Below are 11,065 nucleotides of genomic sequence, written 5' to 3' on the forward strand. Positions count from 1 at the left end.
AATCTCAGTGAAAATCCTAGCATGCATTTCAAAAATAGACATTAACAAGATTACTCTAAAATTTACATGGAATATGAAGAATCAGTAGTAATCAAAACATACAGGGGAACCAACCTAGATGCCTTTCAATAATGAATGGATACAGAAACGGTGGCATATATACACAATGGAATATTACTCAGCATTAAGAGAGAATAAAATTATGGCATTTGCAGGTAAATGGATGGAGATGGAGAATATCATGCTTAGTGAAGTAAGCCAATCCCCCAAAACCAAATGTTGAATGTTTTCTTTGATATGAGGATGCTATTTCATAATAGAGGGAGGGGGCAGGGGAAGAATGGAGGAAGTTTGGATTGGGCAAAGGGGATGGGGGGAGGGGCATGGAGGGTCAGGAAAGATGGTGGAATGAGACAAACATCATTACCCTAGGCACATGTATTATTGCACAAATGATGTGAGTCTGAATCATGTACAGAGAAATGAAAAGTTGTGCTCCATTGTGTACAATAAAATGAAATGCATTCTGCTGCCATGTATAACTAGTTAGAAAAATTTTTAAAAATTAAAAATTAAAAAAACATACTGTAAAGAAAGACAAAGCTGAAGAGCCTATTCTGAAGCTTAATATATAATCATAGTAATCAAAATAGTGTATATTAACATAAAGATAGATAAATAGATCAATAGAACCCAATAGATACTACAGAAATAAAGCCCCACACACTAAATTGGTTTTGCTAAAGTCATCAAAGCAATATATTGGAAAAATAATATTTTTCAAAAATTATACTGAAACAAATGAATAAAAATATGGATTAAAGCAAACATAAACATCTACCAAAAACATTACAAATAAAATTCAAAATATAAATATGTGTCATGTACACATGTTATGTTTTTTAACTTATAACATTTTTATAAAAAATAATATTTTCCTTAATATCAGGTAGTCAAACATTTATTAGATGGTACCTAGGAATCACTAAATGTATCAGATAAATAATAAATAAATTACTTCTTAAATTTTCTGTTCATCAAATTATCATCAAGAAGATAGTGTACAGTCTGAGAAATGATATTCATAGGAAATATATATGATATAGAACATGTCAAAAGGGTGCTTACAAATAAAAAATAAAAAGGCAAAAATTCCACCAGAAATGGGCAATAGACTTAAGCAGAAACTTCACACAGAAAAAATTATAAAAGCCAAATTCATATCAAATAACCAGCATCTTTAGACATCAAGAAAATATAATTAATACCATGAGACCTATTCCACATTCCATTACAGTGGATAAAATAAATAAGACTGAATAAACAATGTTCTAAAAAGAGTATATTCAACCAAAACTCACATACATTACTGGGAGGAATATAAAATGATAGGCTAAAAGTATGACCAGGAGTAGCTAATTTGCTAGGGCTGTTTTAACAAATATCATAGACTGGATGGATTACACAACAAAATTTATTTTCTCACAGGTCTGAAGGATAGAAGTTTAACATCAAGGTGTCACACTGTTTATTTCTTCTGTGGTCTTACCTTTTAGATAACCACCTTCTCTTTCTCCACATGTTCTTTCTTTTGTACAATGTGCCCCAACTTCCCATTCCCATAAGGATTCCAGTCACATTGGATTAGAGCCCACCCATATGTCCTCATTTTACTATATTTATATCTTTAAAAGTCATTGTCATGTATGTAAGAAATAAATAAAAAAATAATAATACATAACTGTGAAAAAAAGCCATATCTCCAAATACAGCCATATTCTGAGATGGTGGGTATTAGGAATTTTCCATGTGAATGTTGGGGGAACACATTTTACCCCAAGTAATTTTACTTCCCATTAATTAGGAAAGAAAAATAAAGACTTATGCCCTCCAAAACACAGATAAGAATATTCATAGCATTTTATTCATTATAACCCAAACTGGAAATACTTGAATGTTAAACAACAAAAGTTTGTCTGAACAAATTGTAAATCATAATCCATAGGTGTCTGTATAAAAACTCAATTAAATTTTACTCAAGAATAAATATAGTAATCAGATACAAGCATATTTTCCAAACTCATCAAAATGTATACACAAAAGATGTAAAATTTTCATGTCAATTATACCTCAAAAAGGCTAGAAAATGAACCATAAAGATAACAAATGGACTAATTCAATTGTTACAGTGAGAAAACAAAGCCTTCCCTGAAGAATATACACAAGCTCACTCTGTAACACTCACTCACCCAACTACATCTTTCCTCCTACCTTCAAACTCCTTCCTTATTATTATGGATATAATTTCCATATGACTAACATAGGATGACTTATATGCCTGGTGCAAGATTTCTCATAAATTACTTATTCAAAGTCATTTTTCTAGGAAATCTCTCCTGCATCATCATTTTTCCTTTCTACTGGTGTGTTCTGTTGATTTCACAAATATGCTGATATTTATTCCAGCTACAAAATATATATTTTGGTCCATTTTTTTCTCAAAATGTTGCTTTATTTCTTTCATTCCCTTTATGTATCAAATTCTTGAAAATGTTGTGCACATACTAATTATTTCTGTTATTTCTTCTTGATGGCCTTTAAAATCCAGTACAGTCAGAGTTTTCAACCACCAATCTTACAAAACCATTTCCATCAAGTCATGAATATTCTACAAATTTCTGAATCTGGTGGTTAGTTTCCCATGCACACACTCATTTTTATTAATATATCAGCAGCATTTGACAGTGTTCACTTAAGCACTTGACTACCAGGAAACACATTTACATTCACTTGCTGTGCCTTGTGCCATTTTTTGCCAGTTCTTTCTCATGTCCTCTACTTCTCACATAAGGCTATCCTTGAGTAGGTTTTAGACATATTCTCTTTTTCTAATGCTGTATGCAATTCTCTCAGTCAATAATTTGACAATTTGTTTGTTCAGCTTGGATCTCTTCTCTAAGCCACAGATTCTCATATCCAATTTCTTACCTAGCATCTTCAGTCAGATAGTTAAGAGACATTTTGCCCTTAATAGGAATGAAGCACAGCTACTCACTTTGCCTCCTTAACCTGTTCCTTAAGTCTTCTTTATGCCAGATACGGACAACTCCTTCCTTCTTATTATTTAAGCAAAAAAACTTAGAGTCAGTCTTTTTTTATGGTGCTGGGGATTGAACCCAGGGCCTTGTGCATGCAAAGAAAGCACTCTACCAACTAAGCTATATCCCCAGCCCCTTGGAGTTAGTCTTGACTTCATTCTCAACTATGTCTTTCATGCAGCCCATTAGCCAACTTTATAGAATTTAACTACAAATGTATATGCAATCTCTTCAAATTCCTGTGCTTTCATTGCTAAATTCAAGTCCTCAACAGTCTCACCTGAATCATTGCAATTATCTCTTAATTATCCTACTGCTAACCTTGTCTTATTCTAGTCTATTCTCAACACATCTTCCAGAGTGATCTCAAAAAAAACAGATCAAATCATGTTACTTCTGTGTTCAAAATTCTGCAGCACCCTCTACCACAATAGAAGCTAAAGCCCTTATTATGGCCAACAAGTATCATAAATTTTCCTGACTTCATGTCTCTATGCTCCTCAATTATCTCCACCTTGATCAGTCTTCTCCTGTCACTTCTTCTCCTTGTTATTATTTGAATACTTTATACACTTTCTCACTTCAAGACCTTTGTATGTATTGTTGCTTCTTTCTATGTCACCAACTTCTCATCTCATTTTTATTCAACTATCACTTGTAAAATGAGGTCTTTTATCACCACTCTTTGCTTTTTCTTTTTTTTTTAAATTTTTTAAATTTACTTTTTAGTTGTAGTTGGATACAACACCTTCATTTCACTTGTTTATTTTTGAATGTGGTGGTTAGAGTCAGTCAGTTTTTTTTTTTTTTTTTTTTTTTTTTTTTTTTTTTTTTTTTTTTTGGTGGTGCTGAGGATTGAACGCAGGGCCTTGTGCATGTGAAGAAAGCACTCTACCAAGTAAGCTATACCCAGGGTCTATAGCCCAAGGTCTTGCACGTGTGAGGCGAGTGCTCTACCACTGAGCCACAACCCCAGCCCATCACCACTCTTTTAAAAATCATCAAATCAACCTTAGTACTTATTCTTCTTCCTTGATTTATGTACTTCCATGTTATTTTCTTTATTATTTTCACACATAGAATTGAAATCCCATGAGAATAGTAAATTGGTAGGTACTACATGCTTGTTTCTCTTCATTGTTGCTATTATTGTGGAAACCATAGCAGTGCATCACAAAGTATGTCCTCAATAAATGTTCTGTGAATGAATGTAGTCCAATCCCCCAATTTAAAGCAGTCACTTACTTAGACTCTTGTAACAATCTCTTTATATGGATTTATTTTTCATCAAATCTCAATACGGAAATGCAGGTTAAAGTGAACATTAACTGATCATTATTTCTATACATTAATACAATGTATTATATAGTACACATAAGTTAATATAAAGGTGACAATCATTATTTTATAGTAAAAATGACTTTCTCAATACTGCAACAAAAGTGAAGAACATTTTAATACCTTTCATATAACCAGATTAATTTAAAAATGCAATTGAAAACTGACAGTGTGATTTATTGCAGGGCAAATGGTAGTAACCAATTTTGTAAACTTCAAGCAAATCAAATTCAAACTATAAATATCAAAAGCAGAATCATACCTTAAGCACCACAGATTGAACTACTGTGATAATTACATTTACACTTAGCTCAGCAAATAAAGGAAGCAAAAAATAAGAATATTCATGACCTTTTAACTGAGAAAATTTAAACAATGCTTTAAAATGTAAATAAACATGTAAGATGTTATGTCCTTTTGCTTTTTCAACCGTTATTACTCAGCTCTTTAATTCAAACAAAATTAAAACTGAATAATATATTTGTTATTAGTTTATTAGAATAATAAAGGTTAAAGCATGATTATATATAAATCACATATTTACATATGTGTAAAATTATACTTGCAAAAATGTTTAGAGTTGTCCAGATCATTTAAGATTATTCTAAGACATGGAATCAATATTGGATTAGGATTCAGAATGCCTAGAATCTTTTTTATTGTTTTGTTACCACTAATACTGTTTGACCTTAGCTCATTACAACTGGAGCACATAGTAACATATCTTAGGTCCTGACTTTTATCTGTAAATATTAAACCAGTTCATTTGTTAAATGTCATCCAACTACTATATATTATTTTTACTGTTTACAAATTTTTCATCTCTGAAATAAAATTGAACATTTTCCAGATAAATATTTTACTTTTTTATAATATTAATGACAAATCTAAGAAACTAAAAGTTCTTAATGATTTATGAGAAAGAAACTATTTTCAACTTTTTTCCAAAATTCCTTTTCACCTAGTTAATTCTTGCTCATCCATCAGGTCTTAATTATCACTTCCTAAAGGAAGCTTTCCCTATTTCTATTTTATATTATTATTCTACATCAGCACTACTAGAACTTCATGCAATGATGAAAATATTCTGTGTTGCACTGTCTACTGTGATAGCCAATAGCCACAGGTGTCTTTTGAGGAATTTAAATGTGGCTAGTGTGACCAAGGAACAAGTTTATTCAATTTCACTAAATTTAAATTTAAATTTGATCATATATAACTATTGGCTGCCATATTGGATAGTACAATTCTATACTACAAACCTCTCCTTCATTGTATTTATCATAATTATGGTTTGCATTTCTTTGTGTAACAACTAACATCCCACTTAAACATTAGATTTTGCTTATCACAATTAAACTGGACCTTGTATATTTTTACTCTCCTTGAAATCTTTAGAGTTTAGCCAAATATTTGGCCAAAAGGAATTCCTTAATAGATTAATGATCATAGGAGAGCTGCTGCATTATGCAAGTCAAGGTTACTACCAATACTTTAGGCTATATGTACGACACTTTCATAGAACTACTTGATTCACTGTGGCCTAGACAGTGGCACAATAGATTGATTATGCATCAGGGTAGAGAAGAGGGGATTTTACTGACAGTGGCAATTATAACAGAAATAGGGTAATTGTCCATCCTTCCCTTTCTAAAAGAGTTCAGTGATTAAAAATTAAATCTTGATTAACTAATTAAAAATCTGAGATAATTTGGAATTTGGTGTGAATGTGTCACATATTCATTGATAAATATACTCTTGTATATTGACAGTCAACAATTCCAGGACAATATACTTTGATCTAGGGATTTTTATTATCCAAGTAGAAGGCTGAAAAAAAATTAGAAAACAAGTTAGAGCTTTCATTAAGATATGGTTTATAGCAGTGAATCATGAACTGTATGGTATCTCTTTTATATTTGTATAGTTTCCTTTAGCAAAAATTTTAAATTTCTGAAAAAAGAAAACCTAAAGTAATTTTTATGTAGCTACACAAATGCAACTAAAAGTTGAGAAACTATTTTACTTGAGCCTTAAACATGCATATGTCCACATGTGAAATCCAGAATTGGATTTTTTTCAACTGTTTGTATTATTCCTTCAATTCAATAGATACACTTTTTATTTAGAATAAAAATGATGTTACTGAATAGAGGCAATTTTCAGTGACTATTAATTTTCTAAGAGGTAAGCACCATTTTTTAAAATCTTCTTTAGTCTATTTGTAGCAAATCTGTTGGTTCTGACTTCCTACTTTTTGACCCCTCTCTCTGACTTATTCTACCATCACCCAGCAGATCTGTCAAGAAAGGGAAAGTTAATAACCAAGTTGAAAGCCAAAAATGAGATTAGATTCACACCCAAGCAAGGGAAGGTGAGTTTTGAATTTTGAAAAGAAGCCCTTCAAGTGTCATGTAATTACTAGGGTGTTATCAAAAAATTATTACTGCTGCATATTCCTCATTTGGGAGGCAGGTGCCACAATGCCACAGGGCAGTGGAAAGTTATAAATGGTGACATGCAAATGAGTTAGGAAAGAACACACATTGGTGTTCTGCTGCCCCATTTGTTAATGGAAAATGCAACATCAGAGAGCTTGCATTTCATGGAGGATGACATATCTAGGACATTGGCTGGGATTTATAGTCAACCATCTTTCTGCTGCTTCATTGGCTTTTACAATTCATTTCAATTTCCACTTATAGAAAAAAAAATCATGGTGCATAGATTAGCATATATTCCTGTCATGATTCTTTTCACTGCTTCTTTTACTTGTGATTAATTTTTAAAATTTAGCTAATTTATTTATGTGATAGTTTCTGAGAATCATGACTTGGAAAATAATTTTGCCTTCATCAAAACATCTCCATAACAATACTCATGTACTCTTGCTGAGCAATTGATCTGCTCTTCAAAGTTTACCTTGATTTAAAATATCTCTCTCTCTCTCTCTCTCTCTCTCTCTCTCTCTCTCTCTCTCTCTCTCTCTCTCTTTTAAAAGTCCAGTTTCAGGTTTTATATTGCCTAAATAAAAGTTTTTAAAAGGTGTAAGTTTCAAAAATGACATACTTTAGGGCTAACATGTAAAACATCTGGAATTTCAAATCACTTTTATGTTTCTTATATTAGAACATTAATTCTTGGGGAAAAGTATTAACTTTTATCAGTTCCTCAGAGATATCATCTGAATCTTTTGAGATTTTTACAAACCTTATTCTGACCCATATTTTAAATTTTTTCAGGTGTTAATGAACTACAGCTTTCTGCTTGTAAATAGAAACTCCAAACCACTTGGGATAGGTTATCTCTTATTATCTATTTGAGTGGTATATTTAAGCATTTTATTTTACTTTTGCCTGAAGTAATAAAGATGGAAAATTATATGACCCAAGACCAAATAATTAAAATGTGAAAAAAAATTAATTTTATAGAATAGTGTATAAACTCGTATGACCATACACTATGTGAATATAAACTGTTTTAATTCTTATTGTATTTCTAAACAGTATCACAGTACATTTTTATTACTTAAAATATAAATGAATACTAAGTGTGAGACCATATTCTATTAATAGGTGAGTAATACAAGACACTAACAAAGTAAATTTTGTATTTTGATAGCTACTTTTAAGGAATATAATGCTGAAATATTACCTATTTTTACTCTCAGAAACACTTTATTCACTTTCCAGCTTTTAAAGTCTGCTAGCCATCTTTTTATCTACAGTTTTCTCTACAGATCTTACAAAATCTTTCATTATAGTCACCAAACTTTTTTTACTAGGACCAAACATAAAACTGAAGAGCATTTTGCTATGCCAGAGAGGAGGTGGGGTGTTGGTGAGTATGTGTATATCATCACTCCACACAAGAACCCATCTGTTTTTGTCTCCAGATGTATTAGGCTTTTACACCAGAACACCATCTTCCTTTAAGGAGGTGATTCTCACACTTTACAATGGAGAGCTTGTTCAGAATGCTGCTCAGCCCCAGAGTTTCAGAGTCAGTAGATCTTGGTTGAGTCCTGAGAATTTGTGTGTCTAACAAGATTTCGGATAACACTGATGACCCTGAACAGCACTTTAAAAGAAATCAGTAAAGTGATGGAAATAAAATAGTAAGACATTAAGCTAATCACATATTTAATTAGCAATGCAAATAGAAAATTTTAGAGCACTCTCATTCTTCCTAAGGTTTCTATCTGAAAGAATCAAGAAGCTAGGGCTGGGGTTGCGGCTCAGTGGTAGAGTGCTCACCTAGCACGTGTGAGGCCCTGGGTTTGATCCTCAGCACCACATAAAAATAAATTAATTAATTAAATAAAGGTATTATGTCCACTACAACTAAAAAATATTTGTTAAAGAAAAAGAATCAAGAAGCAACTTACATGTGTGTGTGCACATGTGCTCATGCACGTGTGTGTATATATATGTATATGTATGAATGCAATATATTACATATATAATATACTACATCATATAGTATACAATATAATATATAACATTATAATATATCATTACAATATATCATTACAATATATCATGAGTATTACAACATATGCTATATATATAGACACACACACACATATATAAAACAGTTGCAAATAATGAACAGGAGTACCTGGACTACAATCTGTGCCAACAGTTCTCAGATGGGAAGTGAGGAATAATTGGGCAACACATATGCTTTTCTTTCTTACTTGTTCTGATTTCATTGTGTGTGTGTGTATGTGTGTGTGCGCGTGCATGCACACTTGCATATGCTGTCTTTCTTTATCTGTTTGGGCTCATATGTGGGCTTATATTTCTTTTGATTCTTTTTTTCCTAATAAAGTTTTTCCCTTTCCACATTTGTTCAAAGGGAAATGAACATTAAAAGTAATGAGGCTATTTAGCAGTTTTATTTCCAATGATACACCATTAAGTAACCATTTTGGTTCCAATATTATACAATTCAAGCAGCTGAAGATTGTTTTCCCAGTCATGGAAATTAAAAGTTGATGTGTATTGCTTACAGACTGGCTATGATCTTTCCCTGCATTGTATTCACTACTCTTGAAATGTGAATTTGCAACTCTTTCTCTTCCTAGCCCATGTATCTGGCCTGATATTATGAATTGCTTGGTCCAACAGAATGCTGCAAAAATGATAATGCACCAATTTTGAGCCTAGGCTTCAAGAGACCATGTACCTTTTTTTTTTTGCTAGTTTTCTTGAATTTTGTTCAATAAGTCTTTGATAAATCCCAGGCTAGCCTCCTGAATGAGAATCCAGTCACCCAATAAAGAAGGTCAACAGCCAGCCAATCCTACAGTATCAAAGCTTTTATATAACCAGCAGCTGATTTCAGACTCGTAAATGAACCCAGATAAATCTAGAATTGCTAGGCTGAGCAAATAAAAGTCTACTATTTTAAATTGTAAATTTTGGGGGTGTTTATTAGAATACAAAAGTATAGTGATCCCTAAAGAGCCAAATATAAAATTCTGAGGCTCAATCCAACATTAGAGAGACGGTGACAATTTAAGTTCTTCATTCCCAATCCATTGATTATTAAAAAACTCCTACAGGATCTGCAAATTCTTTTGCTATTTCAGAACGGTTTAAAATAGTTTAATGCAGAATATACAAAGTGAAGTTACTTTCTTATTAGCAACCTTAATAATATTTTTGCTTCCATAAAGGCAAAATTAAACATGTTTAAAAAAGAACAAAATCATCCTTATGTGAACCTTTAATCTTCAATCATTTAGATCAGCTAAGACATAATATTAAAATAGTATTAGAAACCAAAGGCACAGTATGTTTTTTCTTCAACACCAGTTTCCATGGCATCATTTTACTGTTATAACAATTCTATGAGTTTGAAATCATCCCTGCTACATAGATTTTGAAATTGATGTTTAGTTTGAATAATACTTTCAACAAACATATCTAATAAGTTGCAAATGTCTTTCTGATTCCAGAAACTACATTCTTAACCACATTATTATTTTAATTTCTCCATTTTTTTCCCTTTGGATCGGAAACTTAGCATGATTCAACAATTTAAGAGGCTGTCAGCTGTATTACTGCAACCACGTTAGAGAATTTTTATTACTGAAAACACGTTGCTACAATAGAACTGAAAACAGTTTGCTTATCATAGGAGTTGCTAATAATGAATCCCTTTTATAGATATTAGACCAGCAATGTAATTTTTTTAAAGAGTAATTGTTATGGTTTAGATTTGGTGTCCCCTAATCATGTGAGACAGTACAAGAAGGTTTAGAGGTGAAATGATTGGGTTATGAGAGCCTTAACCCAATCAATACTTTAATCCCCTGGTAGAAACTAACTGTGTGATAACTGAAGGCTAGTAGGATGGCTGAAGGAGGTGGGTCCCTGGAGGCATACCTTTGGAGTTTACATTTTAATTGTTGAACAGAACTTTATTTCTGCTTTCTGGTGCCATGTCCTGATCTACTTTCTTCCACCACAGTCTTCTGCCATGATTTTCTACCTCACTTTGAGCCTCAAAGACTGGAGTCAAGCATTTATAGACTAAGATCTCTGAAACTGTGAGCCCTAAAATATTTTTTTCCTTGTCTAATTGTTCTTGTTAGGTCTTTTGATCACAGTAGTGAAAAA

This window comes from Urocitellus parryii, chromosome X, assembly GCF_045843805.1.
Source record: "Urocitellus parryii isolate mUroPar1 chromosome X, mUroPar1.hap1, whole genome shotgun sequence".
In the NCBI taxonomy this organism is placed as follows: Eukaryota; Metazoa; Chordata; class Mammalia; order Rodentia; family Sciuridae; genus Urocitellus; species Urocitellus parryii.